Below are 18,753 nucleotides of genomic sequence, written 5' to 3'. Positions count from 1 at the left end.
AACTTAAAAAAAAAAAAAAACGTTTACAAGTGTTTTGATATAGATGTACATAATAATACTTTGATAAGTATGTTTTAACTTAAATAGGATGGTGTAATAAAACTGGGGTCTGCGTTCGCGCCTGGCCTCCATAGAATGGAAATAGGCACACACTTTAAAGACTTTTCATATCTATCTTCGTAAGTATACTTTGATAATTATGTTTCGGTTTGAAGAAATATGGTATAATAAAATTATGGGGTGTACGTTCGCACCTGACCTCCATAGAATGGAAATATGTCACAAAGTTTAACAAGGTGTTTTAATATAGATCCACAGAATGTTGTGATAAGTGTTTCAGTGTGAACAGGTATGGTATAATAAATTATGGGGTTTATCTATTTTATTTTTACTTTCATCATATTTTACTTTAGTATTGATACCCCCAAATTCGAAGCTATCTCTTTACAACCCTTCCTTTTCATAACCTATCATACTTTCATAAATCAGAGTCCATTTTCTGTAGGCTGTTTTTGAACCCAGTCAAAGAGGGGTACTTTTGCTAGTATATATATAAGAGGTTTGTGTTTACTATGAACCTTTTTATGCAAATATTACGCAAGTATAAATCATGTAGAATATCTGCATGAATATAATTACACGTAATTAAAGATAATCATCTCATAAGAACACCGAAAAGACTGATAGGGAATTAATTAAAATGAATGTTTAAAAGAATATGCAAATTAGCTAGATCTTTTGCAGGTGAATGCAATTCCATGAGCTATAAGTAACAAAGTTGTATTTTCTTTTTATATAAATAGAAAGAAGGGTATTTAATATGAATAACAATATACAAAAAAAAAAAAAAATTATAGGACTATAGATTGTTCTTAGTTTTTCTATATATGCAAGTAACTTTTTAAATGCATCCACACATCTATGTAAAAATGTCTAATTGTTGGTAAGTCAGTCATGTTAAAGTTTGTAATGGCGTTTTTATTACTAAACATGCAGATTAGATTTGCACCGTTTTTTTTTTTTATAATTTGTTTACTTTTCTTTATTTTGTAATTATCTGATATTTTTGTGTACCTTTTAAATGCAGGGGAAAATTTTTATGTTGCATGAAGGACACAAGGAAAATATTCTTTTTAAAATGAGTAATACTTGCTCTGCGCAACATCATCCCTTTTTTTTTCTTACATGTATTTATTTCATAAAAGTCTTTTAAAAAAAACTTTAAAAGTTCTGAACTGCACCCGAACAAGTCGTAAATACTTAGTATAATCAATGAAAACTAAATATGAACTTGTTTGTCTTTATTATTGCTTTATAGAAATATTAGCAAACGTGCCCGCGTATGTGTGCTGTATGCTCGAGTACCCACTTCACCCGAACCCTTGCAGTAAGTGGATCTTGTAAGAGCTGCATCAAATATGACCTTGACTTTGAAAAATGGTGGACACCATCCGTAAGTCAGAGACCATCGTGTCCAATGGTGTGGGCTGTAGGAAAGCCTATATACATCATCACGTCGGGTTTGGTCATGATCGGTCCAATGATGTTGACTGTACACACACACAAAATGCTACTACTTTATATGTGTGTGTGTGTGTATATATATATATATATATATATATATATATATATATATATATATATATATATGACTACGTCATTTAATCACATAAATTAATATCCGAAAGTATAATTTTATGCGTAAAATTGAAGTATTTACTTCAACAGTGCTAAATACATAGGTAGAGCTAGGTAGTAAATTATAAAAATATATGGCAATTAAGCTACACAGAATATTCCGCGTTTCATCCACATAAGCCTGACGAATCCTAGCGTGGATGAAACACGGAATATTCTTAATTGCCATATATATTTTTATAACTTTATATAGGTCTTTTAGTACATAACCTGAAGGGGTTACGTTTACAGTCCAGTTTTTTGTTTGTGTATGATTTTGATTTTCAAAAGTTTAGTCATGGTCAAAATTTTGATGCAATTGAATAATAGTTACCTCCATGCAAAATTTGAATCCGATCAGATAGATTTTGTGTTAGTGTTTCCACAGCATAACTTCAGGAATGTGTCATAGTATATAAAGAAGTAAAGTACAGTTGTTGTTGGGTTGGGGGATGTACTCTTATTTTCTAGAACTGCTCATCTCATTTTGCAAGAAGACCACGAGAATTGTCATGCTCAAGTTGGAAATGGCTTTTCCGTTGAAAGAATTAACATGTGAATTGTGTAATTGTGTTTAACTATATCTATATTTCATATTTGAGATGGGGATTTGTATTGGTTGAACTACTGCTCTAATCTTGGATGCTATTCACTCAACGTTTTGACCGATGTAACCTTTAACGTTTACATGTCTTTTCAAACTCTGCAATCTGTATATGGAATTTTTGTACAGAATTTTGTATTGTACAGAATTTTTTTCCTTTAATCCACAAGAATAGTTTTTCTTTCCGTTACCTGTGATTGGGTAAAAATCTCGAGTAATTTATAACTGTATTAGTATCGCTTGCGCTGAGGATTGAACCCTCAACCTCTAAGAGAGTGTCACTTAGAATTGCTTATTACTAAGCGTTTGCGGCATAGTTTTGTGAGAATAGCATCAAAGAGCAGAAAATTACATTAAATATTTTGTCATCTTTTATTTCGTATTTCATGATGTTATTTTACTGCATATCTCATCTGATATCTAGTATTTTCTTATATCGTTCATTTTATCGTAGGTTATAGTTCAAATTGTCTGCGCTTTTTTACTTCCGGTTTCTGCTGTCCTTTTGGCTAGATGAGAAAGCCATAATGGATAATGGGGTGGGAACTTTCACGTTAGTTGAAAGATAATCATTTATCAGAAAGGACCATGTCTTGCTTGTCACCGTCGTCCCATCAGCAGAGCAGAAACCAAAAGTATAAAAGAGCAGGCAATCTTAACTATAACCTTGATATTTGTCTTAAATATTTTCTTAGTTTTATTGACAATGGATAGTAATTCGATATAAAAAGCACTTTTTTTTTTTTGTATAAGTAAATAGATAAAAATCTAGTCTGTGATTAAAACTTGATGGAACCGATTGCTTTTAGCATTTTCTTGATACAAAACAGCAGATCAATACCGCCATAGAATGTTGGCATTTCTAATCCACAAACCTCCATCACCACCCTCTTTTATATAACAAAAACTCTCTACTTCTCTCTCTTCCTATCTCTGCATCTGCTCCTCGCTCTCTTAATTCACCCTTCCCCCCACACCATCTCCTGATCCATTGTCTGTCATATACCAATGCTTTTTTTTCTCTCATTCAATTATCTCTTTCAATATTGTTCTGCTAGACTATTTTCTAACCGCATTTGTTTCGTTTCTTATATATATATGTTCTTCTTTCCATGACTTGATGCCAATACTTCATTGCTATGTTTTTATTTACAAAATAAGAGACATTACCTTTAAAATGTTCAAAATGGTATATCAAGAATAAGATTTCAGATAATCATTAAGTAACTGTCAAGTAGGATGCAAGAGTGAGTTATCTTCTCTTGTATATCACTAAACGAATACCCGTCCCAGGAAGGGCATCTAAAGCTACCAGACCAGGCTGTCTGAATATATCGGCTTCCTGACCTCAAATACAATAGTACAATGATGCAATAGTTTTTTTCTCCTTTTCTTTTTGCAAGAAAACATGTTCTGTACAGTGAAAGACAAAACCGATTTTCCTCTACAAAACAACCAAACCAAACATCATGAATAAATGTTTGGCAATCTAAATAACCTGAAGCATAAAATATTTATTTTACCAAAATATCAAAAGGATTATCACAAAGACAGGCGATGCCTATTGATTTTAGTCGTGATAACAAAGATAGGAAAATTGTCAGCAGGAAGAGAGTTAAAGAAACCTGTCTTTCTTTAGAAAGAAGTTACTTGAACAGTTTAGTAAATTATTGATAAGTTATTGAAATATGGCAAGCGAGCTTGTCATTAATATTTCTTGCTTTCTTTGCTTTGAGTGTATGCGGATATGTGTAGACAACCTTTCTGAGTGTCCTTTGTTCTTTTCAAACGTTTTTCTTTTTCAATTCTCAGCTTTCTTTACTTACCGTGTTTGTTATGAATCAGCTCCGACATGAGGAATGGCTCACCAACTCCCGCTCACGCTTCCGTTCCCATTTCACCCTGCTGGGAAATAAACCCGCCTTTCTATTCTCCCTCCGCCTCTGTCTGACACACTTGGTATTTCTTTTCTTTTCTACCTGTGTTTTTATTTCTCAACCTGGGAACTTGTACAATCATAGGTTCCCTTCAAAGCCAGGCATAACTATATATAGCCGTACTTATTTGTAGTTGCAAATATTTTATAGATGTGTATGACAAAAAAGACTTTCATAAACGCAACTAAGAGATATACAAATTGAACAATACTTAGGCTTACAGTGTCGAACTATGGCATTGTTAATAACAATACTTACAATGTCAAACTATGGCATTGTAACATTTTATTTATAAAGTAAATCTAATTTTTGTAGTTATGGATAACTAAACTCCACTTATAAAGGTCTGTGTTTGTCTGTTAGTCGCAATTTTTGTAGAGATATGAAATACATTTCATATCGAAATATCTTAACTTATTTTAGAAATAAAAAATATTACATAAATTAATACTAAATAATAGTGTTGGAACGATTAATCAGAACCAGAAAAATCGGATTATTTGAGGGTATCGGAATCGGAAAAATTTGTACCGATTTTCCGATGCCAAACGATTCTTTTAATTTTCTATTTTATTTTATTTTGTTTAAAGCAAAATCTTCCATTGCTAGTAACGATGATAAAGTAATAAATAATAATTGATTTTAAGCCACCAGTGAAGCTAAAATCGATAAGTATATTTTTACTTTTAGGAAAATATCTACACATTTGACATGTGTGTGTGTGTGTGTGTGTGTTTTTTATAGTAATCGGAGAAAAAGTACAACTATATAGTTAAATATTTAAAGATTTCTGAATTTTCGGAATCTGGAATTTAGTACGGAATCAGTGATTGTATTGGAATCATTCCATCGCTACTAAATAATAAATTCCCAAAAATAAAGCTGATTCCATAACCGGAAATCGAAACTGAATCCTGAAGGTCTTCAGTCTGATGTTCTACAAACTTAGCTATGTATATTTTTTTTTATTAAATAGATCTAAAAACATTACATTCGAAATAATTATAGCTTTGATGTGATGTCATAGATTTATGAATTAGGTAATATTTCCAACATAAGCGATCATAAAAATAAATGAAGGACTGGCTAGACATTATCAATAGCGTTGAAAATTCATTTAATACAATTTCTTCTGATTTAACTTTGTATCTGTGCTAAAATCATTTTAATATATAATACTAATATCACCTGTCTGTTTAAATGTATGTATGAATGTTTGTATGTCTGCCTAAAACTTTCGACAGAGGCGACGGATTTTCGTATAGTTTTGAAGCTCGATTCTTCGGACGACAAATATCGAAAAATTGGCCAAAAACATTAATTCCTTCACCCTCAACTGGGCACTATTCAACAGGGGGGGGCTTCGTTTTTTTCACCAATATTTTCAAAAGTCCTCCCCTCTTTTCGATTGACTAGCCTTAATTTAAACCTACGTCACGTCCGGTTTGGAGATGGGTGCAACAGTAAAGACGCCATGAGGGCGAAGGAATTTGTTTTTTAGCCAATTATTCAATATTTGTCGTCCAAAGGGTCGAGCTTCAAAACCATACTGATATCGTGAAAATCTGTCACCTCTGTCGAAAGTTTTAGACAGACATACATACATACATACATACATACATACATGCGTCCATTTAAACAGAAAGATGAGGTTTATATTATAGATATATTACTAGACAAAACGTCTAGACCCAGGGGAGGTTTAGTCTGTATAATAAATTCATTAATATATCATCTGATTGTGTGTCAAATCATGGCCAAATGTATCATTGTGAAATAACGTCTTTAAACGTGTTATAATTTTTATGAAAATTATTTAATTAATCTAATGAATGTGACCATAAACAATTTAATTAAGCTTTAAAAATATCTTAGTTGAACTATAAATTGGAGGACTGGTATCAAATAGCTATTTAAAAAAAAATATTTTGTACTATATATCAGTTTGTGAAAATGGGTTTGGTGCAATTAATTATTTTTTTTTATATATATACTTTTAAGCATTTTATTCATAAGTATAATGTAACTACTTGTAGGTTGAGACGCAATTTGGGTACAAAAATTGTCAGACAACGGAGCTGAATGAGAACTCTGATGTTGACAAAGTATATCTCTATTGAGTTTGTGGAAGTTTTGTTACATTAGTGATACTATATGGGCAGATACTAGTGCGATTACACACCGTTTCATCCAAGGTAACACCAGACAATGTTCAGGTGCATCTTGTTAAACTCTGAGAATCTTTCTCTCGGACTTGAGAGGGAAACTTTTTGCTGGACTTGAGGGGTGGGGGATTTTTCTGCTGGACTCGGGCGGCGGGGGGGGGGGAATTTCTGTCGAAGTAGAGTGGGTGGAGTAAGTTCAGGACACTTTTATCATTAGTAAAGAGCAGAACATTACCATTGTTGGATGTTGACAACCCGTAAAAAAATACTTATATTGGGTAAAATCTGAAGAAAGGATGTCAACGCCTATTCAAAGAACAAGAACCCATCCATTATAGTGGAAATATGCCGTTTAGCCAATATCTCTGAAAGTCTTTAGTGTGATGATTAAAATGCATAAATGTTTTTTGTTTTTGTTTTTTTGTTTTTGTTTTTGTTTTTTTTTGTTTTGTTTTTTGCAACAATTGATGGAAATCTTCATTTTCGTTTTGCACCATGGTGCATTACTGCATTCTTTGTTGAAAGGTAAATGACGTAATTAAATTAGGTAATCACAAAAAAAAAATAACATACAAATATGCACATAACATTAATAAACAAACTGACATCATTTGGTAAAAAGAAAAATGATAGCAAGTTAAAGGAAGGAAATTTTGTTGTGTCATCTTTGTATTCACCCAGAGAATAAGCAGACACACACATTTGTTCCACTTGACTGGATAATAAAAACTAACAAATGAATCTTGTTTTTCTCCTGTGAGATTTAACATGTTCTCTCTGCTTCAGTGGCCAAGTGACCTGTAGTATCCGCCTACATGCAATGCTTCTTTTAAAGTTGTTTTCGTATTTTCAAAATCTGAAAACGCAATTTACAAGGAATTGTGAGCTTAAGCGTAAAATTCACCATATTTTTTAAATTTAAGTTAATTTATTTGTGATTTATTAGTAAAAAAAGAAGAAAAAAAGAGAACGGAATTGTTTCCGAATGAAAATTGAATAAATAAATCTCTTTATCATTAAACTTGTGATCACTTCTGATTCTGAATTTTTGAGATGAGGATTGATAATTTGCATTACTTGGATTACTGTTCTCATCTTGAGTGTTATTTTCACATTTCGTCTGATGTGACCTCCACCCTTCAAGTGTCCCTTGTAACGCTCTGGGGTCCGTTTCTGTCGGCCTCTGGGGTCCGTTTCTGTCGACCTCTGGGACCCTTTTCTGTCGACTGTTTGGAACCCTAACAGAATTTTGAACAGAACCGTTTATTTCAACAATGGGGTTACCATGATCTGGTTCCATCAGTCATGAGCAGGTGACCATTTGGGACTTCTAGACAGGTGCTGTATGTGCTCTCCACTTATCTCGGCATTGTTTCCAGTCATTCTGAACTTCTCCTTGCAGTATCAATTCAGGGAAGGTGTGGTTGGAGATTGCGCAACCCTTGCTACACAATTACATGTGCAGCTGCCACTACAGAGAGGGAGGGGTATCTTTAGTCTTTCAAGACTGAACGGACGCATCAAGGATTTGGGGAAGATGTAGCACCTGTTAGTCTCCCTCTGATATTCCCGAGAATTACCATACTAGGGATGGAGTTCCCTAGTTATACTGAAAACATTGTATCTAGCAAAGGAAAACTGTTGAAAATCCAAACTGGGTAAAAAGGGAGTCTATTGGGCCTATGTGGCCATTTTCTAGTGATGGTGTCACGAAAAAAACAACCGCTTTCAATTTGTCATGAGCCAGCACGGAAGTAGTAAGGCTCAGGAAACTGTCATGAGAATGCTCACGTAGGTATACTACTTGCTCTAACCGAAGATAGCAAAATATAAATAATCCAAATAAGTATTATAAGAGTATTCAATAGATAGAGAGGGTCAATCCAATCCCCTCATGAAGCTTGGTTTCTGTTTTGAAATAGCAACACTTACTGCAGGACTGCTTCTTTGTTGACTACAACACGGTTGTCTTTAAATTCTTTGTCTACAAATACTTGTCAAACCTTTCTCATCTGTAATTAAATTTTATTCATTAGTTATAATTTTCAATCCTCTCCTATAGTATTCGTTAGCATTGAACTGATAACACAAGGGAACACTCAATATGTTGCATTTAAAGAAAGACTTGTTTTTAGTCAATTTTAGTGTGCTGAGTTCAAATCTGAAGTTAGTTTTATTCTGTAAGCTACAGATTTTATGCAATCTTTGATTTTTATTAAAAAAGAAAAAAAAACAGGAACTTCTTCAGAGTGCGGAGCAGGCCGAATAGCTGAGGAAATGTTCGGATATACGATCTTATGTCTGTTTTTCTTGCCCACACCAGCTGTGTTTACCATGCAGAAGTAGCAATCAGTTACATGGTTGGTGGGTTCTCGCCAAATCATTGGAACTCCAAAAGGCAGACCATTGCGTTTTCCTTTGGTCCAGCTTCGGAGCATTTCCTCACAATTGTGGCAAACAACATGAGGAGCCCATTGCTTGTCTTGGTCACCAAGATGAACTTCAAAATAGGTTCGCTTCACAAACAAGGATATGTTACGTCTCTGATGATGGAGTGTGTAGCAACCACAGATGTAACAGAAGGCATCAGGCTTGTTTTTACAGTGATGTCTTGATGAGGAAGCCATGTTTGATCTGGAAAAAAGAAGGCAGATAAAAATATTAGAATCTATCTATATATATAATCTCAAGATACTTAGATTTGGGTTACGTAAGTTCATATTTAGACTATTTCATCTCTCTCAAATTGCATGGAAACTAGAGCTTATGGAGAAAAACTAATTTCAGATTTGAAATCAGCGCCTAAAAATCCTGCAGAATCAGTTAAAAAATCAAATGCAACAGAAAGTTAAAAAAAAATAGTGTTCCCCAGTGTAATCTATCCATTTCATAAAATCTTATCCGTCAGTGGTTTTTAGTCTTGATAAGAATTTTTGAGATGAAGATTATTTCTATTGTTTGAATATTTCAGACTACTGTTCTCATCTTGAAGTGTTATTTTGACAACGTTTTGGTTGATGCAATCTCTGACTTTCTTCAGGTGAATCTTGTCAAAACACTTAGGATTGAACTTTCAACCTCCAGAAATGTAACTTTTACAACTGAAATTTTACAAAGTACTCTATCCACTGTGCCATGGATCCTGAATCCAAGTAATGCAGTTTGGAATTAAATTAACATATCTGTCACTAAATTCTTCTGCAGTCATCGTATTTGGTTTAACATCTGTTTAAAATGTGATCATGCATTGTATAGGTTTTCGAAATTGACTTTTAAACTAAACTAACTCTACCCAGGTTTTTATTTATCCCTCTTTCTCTCAAGTCCATTATCATTATCACACCCTCTTATGTTTTGCATGACCCTTTCCCTGTAAACAACCTCCTACTTCAGCTGTACTACATCTATTAACCAAAGAACTGTCAAAGAACCGGCAAAGGAGGAATTGGTCCTAGTAATTCACTCCACTCCCGTTCGTCTGTTTGCACTTTTCTCAATAACCATGCGTTGGATTTTTTAAAAATTTTGCACAAACATTAGTCATAGTAAAAGTAAATTTTTGCTGGAACGGATTTTCTGGTTGTTCCCTTTGGGGCTATTATAGGAGTAAAATTGCCCTCAAATCGTTTATCCATTTGTTTGTTCGTACTTTTCTCAACCATGCCTTAAATTTTTAAAAAATTTTGCACAAACATTAGTGATGGTGAAAGTAAATTTTTCACTCGTGGAAGGGCACCCCAGATGTTCGGCTTGTTTTCAACATGTCCATATCATCAAAATGTCCTGTTCTGCATACATGTCCATATAGCACTGAAATATCAACCATTGTTTCAAAAATCACTCTTTGTCTATATTAGCTTTTAATCCCATCTAACATCTTTTTTCACATTTTTGCTGGTGTCAAATTCTCTTAAGAAATCAATAGAAATGTCTTTGAACATTTCAAATGATTCCTCTTTAAGACATTCTATATCGAGTTAATGCATTTTAAAAATAAAAGAAAGATCAATTTGCTCCTTAAGGAGTGTTTTTTTTTTTTTTTTTTTTCATATACCTGTATGATGGATGATAGTGGACTGATTCTTACAAATATTGGCCAGAGAAGCTGTCAGTTTCAATGGAACAATTCCTATAAAAATTGCTTTATGATTATCTTCATAAGGGAGAATGTGTAATCTTTGCATCCCTTAAATTTCAAGGCATCTGATATGAATATAAAATGCTGGTAGCAACTGAATTTAAATTCAAATCACTCCTGCATCATAAAGTTAAACTAAAAGCAAACAACTATTTACTTTTGATACGGTGTTCTAGCTTACCCAAAGTCATCGATTTTCAATAATCTTGGATAAACCATTGCATGTGGAGAACAATCTATACACTTCAAAATTACGTCGTGACTAACATCTTTGAAAAATGAGACATAGTTTTGCTTACAGACATCAAATTTTAATTACGTTAAGCATTCTTTTGTAATTTAGACAAAATAGATTTGTCTCAAAAGTAATGAAACATCTTTAGGGAGTTGAGTTAATGCTTTTCGGGCACTCCCTAATAAAATAAATATTTCAACACAAGCTACTGAATAAACGAACAAACGACTTTGTAAAACTTGCAAGGAAAAGGTTTATTGAAGTAAGGCAAGATGCCATTTAGATATAGCTGGGATAGAACTCGTCTGCCATTGCCCGGTAGTTATTCCCAAGTGGGGACCGTCGATACCGATGTAGGCACAGAGAGAGTGAGGAAACAGGTCCGCTCTCTTTGACGTCTTGCTGGAAAAAGGAAGAGTTTTTCTTGTCCAGGACGGAAGCAGTTACAATTCCTTAAGGGGGTAAGGAAGATCCCTGCGCTATGCCTCTGATTGGTCAGTATGTGCCATATCGCACAGTCAGGGGAGGCACTGACGCACAAGAAAAGAGTTCTATTTGTTTCTGCTACACATCAAATGCCAATATGTTTTTTATCAGTTTACACATTTAATCTATCTCCTATTAAAATGGTTCCTTAAAACCACATTAAAAAAAAAACTCTTTCTACACCAATCCTGTAACTTGAGTTATTTTGTCACTGTGACCTTTCTGATGTTTTATTTTTTCCCTTCTTTCCACTAAAGTTAATTATTTTTTAATCTTGGTTTTCTTTGAACTAGTAAATCTGATATGTGACTCATGGATTAAAAAGTAATTTGTAAGGCTTAAGTCGATTTTATACTCCTTGGTGATTCAGCTTCTTATCCTGTCCCCTTTTTGCTTTCCTGCCCATCCACTTATGACCAACCCCATTGTTTGATAATATTTCTTATGAGAATAAAATATCTACCTTGTAATTCAGGCCAGAATAATACCTGATGTCAGACGAACAGTCATCTACAATGCAAGTCTTTTATCTCAAGACACCAAAATTTGCTTAAAAGTATAAAATGATTTTTAGGAATTTTAATTTGATATCCTCTCTTTGATTAGAAAATAGTTATCTATCTTATATATATTATATTATATTATATATATATATATATATATATATATATATATATATATATATATATATCACCTGTCTGTTTAAATGTATGGGTGTATGTTTATATGTCTGCCTAAAACTTTTGACAGTGCGACATGTTTTCACGAGATTGGTACTGTTTTGGAGCTCGACTCTTTGGACAACAAATATCGAAAAATTGGCTAAAAATATAAATTCCTTCACTCTCAACTGGGCCCTTTTCTATAGGGTGGGGTCACTTTTTGGCAGATATTTTCGAAAGTCATCCCCTCTTTTCGATTGACTAGCCTTAATTTAAACATTCGTCACTACCGGTTTGGCAATGGGCGCAACAGCAAAGCCATCACGTTTTTTTTTTTTTTTTTTTCACGTTCTTTTCCTCCTTCACAAAATGGGTTTGAGCTTGCCTGCCTACTATCACTTTTGCTCCACATACACCTCCAAACATCTGGGCAACGCCGAGCACCCAGTCTACTCTTCTATCTTACTATAAATTTTCCTAATGTGTGTCTGTGTGTGTGTGTGTGTGTGTGTGTGTGTGTGTGTGACACGATTTATCTCAGTCGACAGGCAACCCACCCAAGCAAGTAAGGTACCGAAATTAAGCTTATGACCCAGCGGATGTTTTAGTGATAGTTTGGTGTATGGAAATGCAAAAAAAAAAAATAAAATAATGCAAAAGTGGATATTTTTCCGGTACAAGGACCCAAGTTTGCTCAGCTGGGCAAACTTGGGTTCTTGTATATGTAAAAGGCAAAACTGCTGTGTGCATTTTTGTATGTTTTTTTTTTGGGGGGGGGAGGTTCTCGACGAGGTTACATTTATTTAGAACTTTTTATATACTTCCTAGATTATAATATCTACGTTTTGCAAATGGACGTCGCCTCTACATTTATTTTGATCTATTTAAAAAAATTCCTTCTATTCCGTCCTTTCGCCTGTTTGTTTGTCTTTTTAGTCACGTGCAAGTGACACTATAAGTCACTTCGTCGGTTGGTCGGTTTGTCGGTCTGTCCGTAACCCTTTTGTGCTTGGCCTTTTTGGTTAAGATCAAAGGTCTGTTGTTAATAGATGCTGTTCTTAGCTTTTTAAGCTTTTCTTGGCTTTTTGGTGAGAATCAAAGTATTGTATCTGTTCCGGCAGATACTGCAAGCAAGGACCATGTGTGGAGGCAGTCCCACATATAAGACCTTGGTCTATGTAGGGGCAACCCTTCATACCAATTGTCACTATCCAGCTCCCCTGCTCCCCAGGGTGTTGGTCCCCATTTCCCATTCACTCCTCACATTAAAAATCGGCCTTGTGCCTAATTTGCTCGGTGGGGGAGCAAATAAATACCTTTTTTTGGGCCTTTTGGCCAAGATCAAAGTGTAGTATCTGTTCTTACTACATGCCGTTCTTATATTTGTAACTTTTCCTTGGCCACATAGCTAATATAACGTTTCAAATTCCCTAAATCAAATAATTTTTGTGATATAAAGTGGGGGATCACTTTTCCGTATTAATTTAATGTAAAATGATCACCCACTTTATAACCAGTCAGTCTCAAAGCCATTCAAGTCATTCTCCAGATCATTCAAGTTGTTTTTGAAGGATTCCAGTTATTTTTTAAGCATTCAAGTCATTAAGGTCATTCAATTCATCCATACGTTCATTAAAGTCATTCTAAGTCATTTACTTTTTATTTAAGTCATTTCAGCCCATTTTTCGGTCATTTTAGTTTATCTTTATGAATTTCATGTAAATCCTACATTCACGCATTCATTCATTACACGAGAGCATGCGACTAATGGCTATTGGCCTTGTTCGTATAAATAAATCAAAGTGAAGTCATTCGCTGGCTTTCTCAGACGGGACGTTTAGAAAGGTAATTAGCTTTGATCAATGTGGGGGAAACTGATGATTCCTAAAAGGATGAAACACTAGTGTCTCTAGGAATTTAATAATTATTATAGTAAATAATTATGTGTGTGTGTGTGTGTGTGTAATGTATAAAGCAAAGTGCCACTATAACTTTACTGTATTGTTAAATGGTGTGCTTATATCCTTCCTTTCCTCATTATTTCACTCTTGTTAAAGTGCAGAAGTGTAAAGAAGATTCCTGTCCTTGGGAGAAACTGCGTTCTCACGTGAATTGAAGGATGCTGTTAAGTGGGAATAAACTTGATTTACGCCCGCATCCACATACATGCATCCACTCTCATACTCGTATACATAAGGATACACATTCTGTTGTTATTTTCATGGCAAGTGCTCGTCTGATCTCCAATCTATGGTACCCGCTTGCCAAAATTTCATGAAAAACACTTGTCTTTCTGAAACAACTATCAATAATTTCCCCCACTCTTTATTTGTGCCTAAACTAAAACGTGGATTTCATGAACAAAGTTTATTTCTTAAAACAGCGCACCTGTGGAACTCTGTTCTGTTTTCCTGCTTTCCAGTTGATTACAATATGGCTGTCTTCAAGTCTAATGTAAACAAGTTCTTGATGAACTGTCCTTCAGTAATCCAATTTATCAAATTTCCACTACTAATGATTACTATGATATTGTCTCGTTGAATACTACACACTCATTAACCCTTATCCTCGAGTGGCCTTCGAGCCTTGATAAGTGATGACATCTTTGTGTAAAAAAAAAGCAAAACAAAAAATATCAAGTACTGGACACTGTTTTATTAAAAAAAAACAAAAAAACAAATCTTATTCAAACGATTGCCTTTTTCCTATATATCTATATATGATAGAAAAAAAATAATAAACTACAGGCTAGTATCAATTTGAAAATCATGAAAATATAAGCAAAAGAATTTTTGTTTTCTCCTTCTGACGAGAAAAGCTCGTCCTTGAAAATTCGTGGATTAAGGATCGGTGCTTTATATTTCTTGCTGGAACACTTGATGATTTAATAAATGTTGTAAACTTTTTCCAATTAAATTTTTTTTTTTCAATATTTCTTATATAGTACTTATATGGTTGCTGTTTTCTGGATGTTGATCCAATGAAAACGCCATTGTTTCTGAACTCGTGCCCAATAACGGCTAGAGCTGTATTATAGCAGAAATATTTATTTATACAAACATTATTAGCTACATATGTGCATGCATGTGTCAGCTGTGACTATTCAAAGTGTAGATTCATGTTATATTATAAAATTGAGGGAATAGATATTTTTTTTTCTTTGTTCTGGCCATGAGCTTTAGTTTGTCTTATAAAAGGGAAATAATATTGAAAGTCAATACTGACATCATTGTTACTTCATTTTCCTTTCCTCCACGGAGTTTAATCTTCTCTGGCCACTAATTTAAAAGGATAATTATCTATTCTGTACCTACCATTTACCTTTTAATCAAGTTCATGAAAGCTGGTTCCAACCACTCTCCAGCATTTTCATTAAACCACAAAAAAAAGAAAAAAAAAAGAAAAAGATTGTGGATAAGTAGTACATTTGCGATTTTAAAACCACGGTTTCAGCTGGAAATGAAACAACGGTCTTTGATTATTTATTTGTTGTAATTTAGTTAGTGTGGTGTCTGATTTATACTCCCTTGGAGATATTTGATTTTAGCACAAGATTTTCCATGCGGTGAAAAATAAAACAAAAATTTGACTCTTACTGATGCAACCTCCAAACTTATGTTGTCTGAACCAGCTCTGCAATTTAGTATAGCTTTCTAAACTGTGGACATAAAAGTGAGACTAGCCTTAGCTCTCAACGTAAGATGGTTCGTTTGTGTCTGGCGTGCAGGGCAGTAATTGATCCGAAGGAAGAAACATCGCCATTACGGTGAGTATCTTATGGGAAACGCGATCTCGTAGCTGCGAGAATTGGCGAGAGCTGAACTTGGCTGTATGGAAATTGATTGGCATTCACTGGCATAACTGTGACGGCGGGAGACTACTCGAGAGATGGTGTGTAGCGAACTACGAGATGTGTTGTTCTTGCGTGTGAAGATCAGTGGAGTTTTGAGGGGATTGTTTCTGTAACGAACTAACGAATTTGTGAGGAGTGGGTTTTCCTTCTTCGTCTTTCTTTATTGAAGCCCGGACCTTTAGGTGTTATCTTAACCGGAAACTGTCCTTCTTACCGAGAACTGAAACTTTTCGTATCTAACATAAAGTGAATCCATCGAGCTGTTCAGCAACTGACTTGTTTTGAGCAACCTGTCATTGAGTTGCTCTTTTCCGGATGTGAGTGGTGCTAGGCCAAACCGTCCTCTTCCAATTGTTTGTTCCTAATTTTTACGTTCATAAACCTTAACAGCTAAGCTTTTTATGTTATATATCAGATCAAATGAAATGATTTGCAAATTAGTCAAAAGAATTAGATGACTTTCTATATTATGCTCTAATTGTGTGGCGCCATCCTTGAGACTCTACAAGTTTCACTACCATGAATTCGAACATATTTATTTCACCTTTTGCATAACAACCTATTATCACGAATAATTGTAATTCTTGTTAAGGATTTATTTCTCATTTCGTTTGTATTACATGTTTTTAATAGTTCTTTGTTTGTCCTTGACAAACCGTAAATAAACTATGAGCATTATTGTTAACTATTTCTCTATCATACATTTCTTTCGGACACTTGTGTATTATTAACCCTTTGCCGTCAAATTATACTTTCAAGTCGCCTTTCAAAAAGGAAATATTTTTTACTCTTATGGCTTGTCAGCTCAACCGGTCTTCAAATGCATGGTTCAACAAGTGAATCAGGGGTTTGTGCATGTTCGTGTATCAGTTGCATGCTAACTTCAATCATGTGTGGATTTCATGATTAAATAAATTTATATATTGCAAAAAAAAAAATTCTGGCCGTAAATGGTTAATGATAAAACCTGAGCAAGGCCTTCCACCTGCCCTGATGATAAGTATCCCAAACACATGGTCAACTAAAATATAGGACTCTACACTCGTTTAAAAAAAAAAAAAAAAAAAAATGAAAACTGCTTTGAGATTTGTGGTTGTTCAGTTGTAATTACAAGGGGGGGGGAAACAATGTTTCAATGCAAGCAGTTTGTAGAAATATAAAGAAAAAAGATGTCCAAAGAAAAATCAATTGTAGAGCAAAGGTAATATGCAAATATTTAAGAAAAGCAATAATGTAAAAATTATTGCATGTTATATATATAGTTTAAAGAAGTTTTGAGTATTTTACAAAAAGATACTAAAAAAAAATGCAATTTAGCTTCCTGGGGGTGGGGGAACAACTAAATTAAACATATTGCAGATTTAGCACTTGCAGAAGATGACTTTCCACAATTGTACAAGAAAATTCAACTATCTAACGGTGGTGGTGGTGGGGGGGAAATCTTAACTTAAATTGTTAAAGAGAAAACGGATCATCAGCTGATTACCATGTAGCTGTTTCGGAGATTTAAAAACAGGACAACTGTTAAATATATGGTTTTCCTGTGGAAAATACTACGTTTCCAATAACAAGCCAAGCATGTGGGGTCCCCTTCCTGCGTGAAAAATTTACTTTCACCATGATTAATGTATTTATTTGCTTCCCCACCAAAGCAAATTAGGCACAAGGCCGTTTTTAATGTGGAGTAAAAACCAGCTCTCCTAAAAGTAGGCAAAAAGGGAGGACTCTGGTTACCAAAAATAATAATTGTCCCATATAAAGGGTTTCCTCTCCATTGACTGGTATAAATTACCTTAAGTGCATCATCTGCAGAACAGATACTACACTTTGATCCTGGCACGAAGGCCAAGAATGTTCATCCAAATTTTTTTTTTAAATCCAAAGCATGGTTGAGAAAAGTTGAACGGACGAATGGATGTGAATTACTAGGTCCACTCCCTCCTTTGTCAGGGAACCAACAAAATGTAGACAAAACCCAGCTACTATTTCTACTAAATATATAAATAAATAAAACCTACAATAATATATATAGGGTACTTACTTCGTTTACAATCTAATCTTGGCAGATTACATAAACAGCTGAAAAACGTTAAGTAAAAATTCCTAAATGATTCATTCAAAATAGTGTTCCTCCCCTTATGTTAAGAATGGCTTTCTATTTAGAAAGCCATTCTTAACATGGGGAAATGGAGAATTTCATGTTGACATAGTATGTTAAACGACATTTTCCACTTAGTGTTTCCTTATTTCTTGAAGAATTTGACGCTTTAATTTAAACTTGTCATCTTCTGACAGTGATTGGCTAATCGCTTCAGTATCTTTTCGGCTGCTTGTATGACCTGCTGGAAGATTCCAATGTGAAGTTGTTAGAGATTTGGTTGTGGACAAGTAAAATCTTAAAATTGTACCAAAAGTGTGTGTTGGAAACTGTCCATCTTTTTGGAAAGTTTGTAGAAAACGGGTAATAATACATGTTTTGTCAGAACTAAAGGCAGGGTGTGTAATTTTTTTTTTTTTTTTTTTTTTTTACAAGGGAGTCACCACTTATCGAGGCCCAAAGACCACTCGAGGATAAAGTTAACGTATGTACAGTAGTCATCTGGACAATAGCTTAGTAATGGATAGTAGTGGGAATTTGGTATAATTTGATTAAGAGGACAGTTTAACAAGAACTTGTTCACACTGGATTGGCTGACCACCATATTGAAGTCAGCTGGAAAGTGGAAAGCAGGTCAGTGGACCAGTTTCATTGGCAGGCAATTTTAGGAAAGAAACTTTTTACATGGAATCTACATTCAGATGTAGGCACAGATAGAGGAAATTAAGTGTTGAAACATTAAGTTGAACAAAGATGGTGGCAGTAAATCAAATCGGTGAAGAATCAATGCAATCCCGATCTTGAGTGTTAAGTAATTCCTAGTAACAAAGATGGCGGCGAACAATCATTGCAGTCCCAATCTTCAGTCGTTTCGAGACAGAGGCGACGGCAAACTGAT

The 18,753-nt window shown here is 34.3% G+C and overlaps 1 protein-coding gene and 1 pseudogene across 5 annotated transcripts in view; both read left to right on the top strand.

The window, feature by feature from the left end:
• LOC145293270 (apoptosis-stimulating of p53 protein 2-like) overlaps window positions 1–18,753 on the top strand; it is a 403,954-nt gene that overhangs the window by 332,421 nt on the left and 52,780 nt on the right. The gene's annotated exons all lie outside the window — the stretch shown is intronic.
• On the top strand, window positions 13,219–13,378 carry LOC145293563 (U2 spliceosomal RNA; annotated as a pseudogene).

This window comes from Euprymna scolopes, chromosome 14, assembly GCF_053919585.1.
Source record: "Euprymna scolopes isolate OS-2025 chromosome 14, ASM5391958v1, whole genome shotgun sequence".
NCBI classification, from domain to species: Eukaryota; Metazoa; Mollusca; class Cephalopoda; order Sepiida; family Sepiolidae; genus Euprymna; species Euprymna scolopes.
This window is presented reverse-complemented; position numbering and strand designations above follow the sequence as displayed.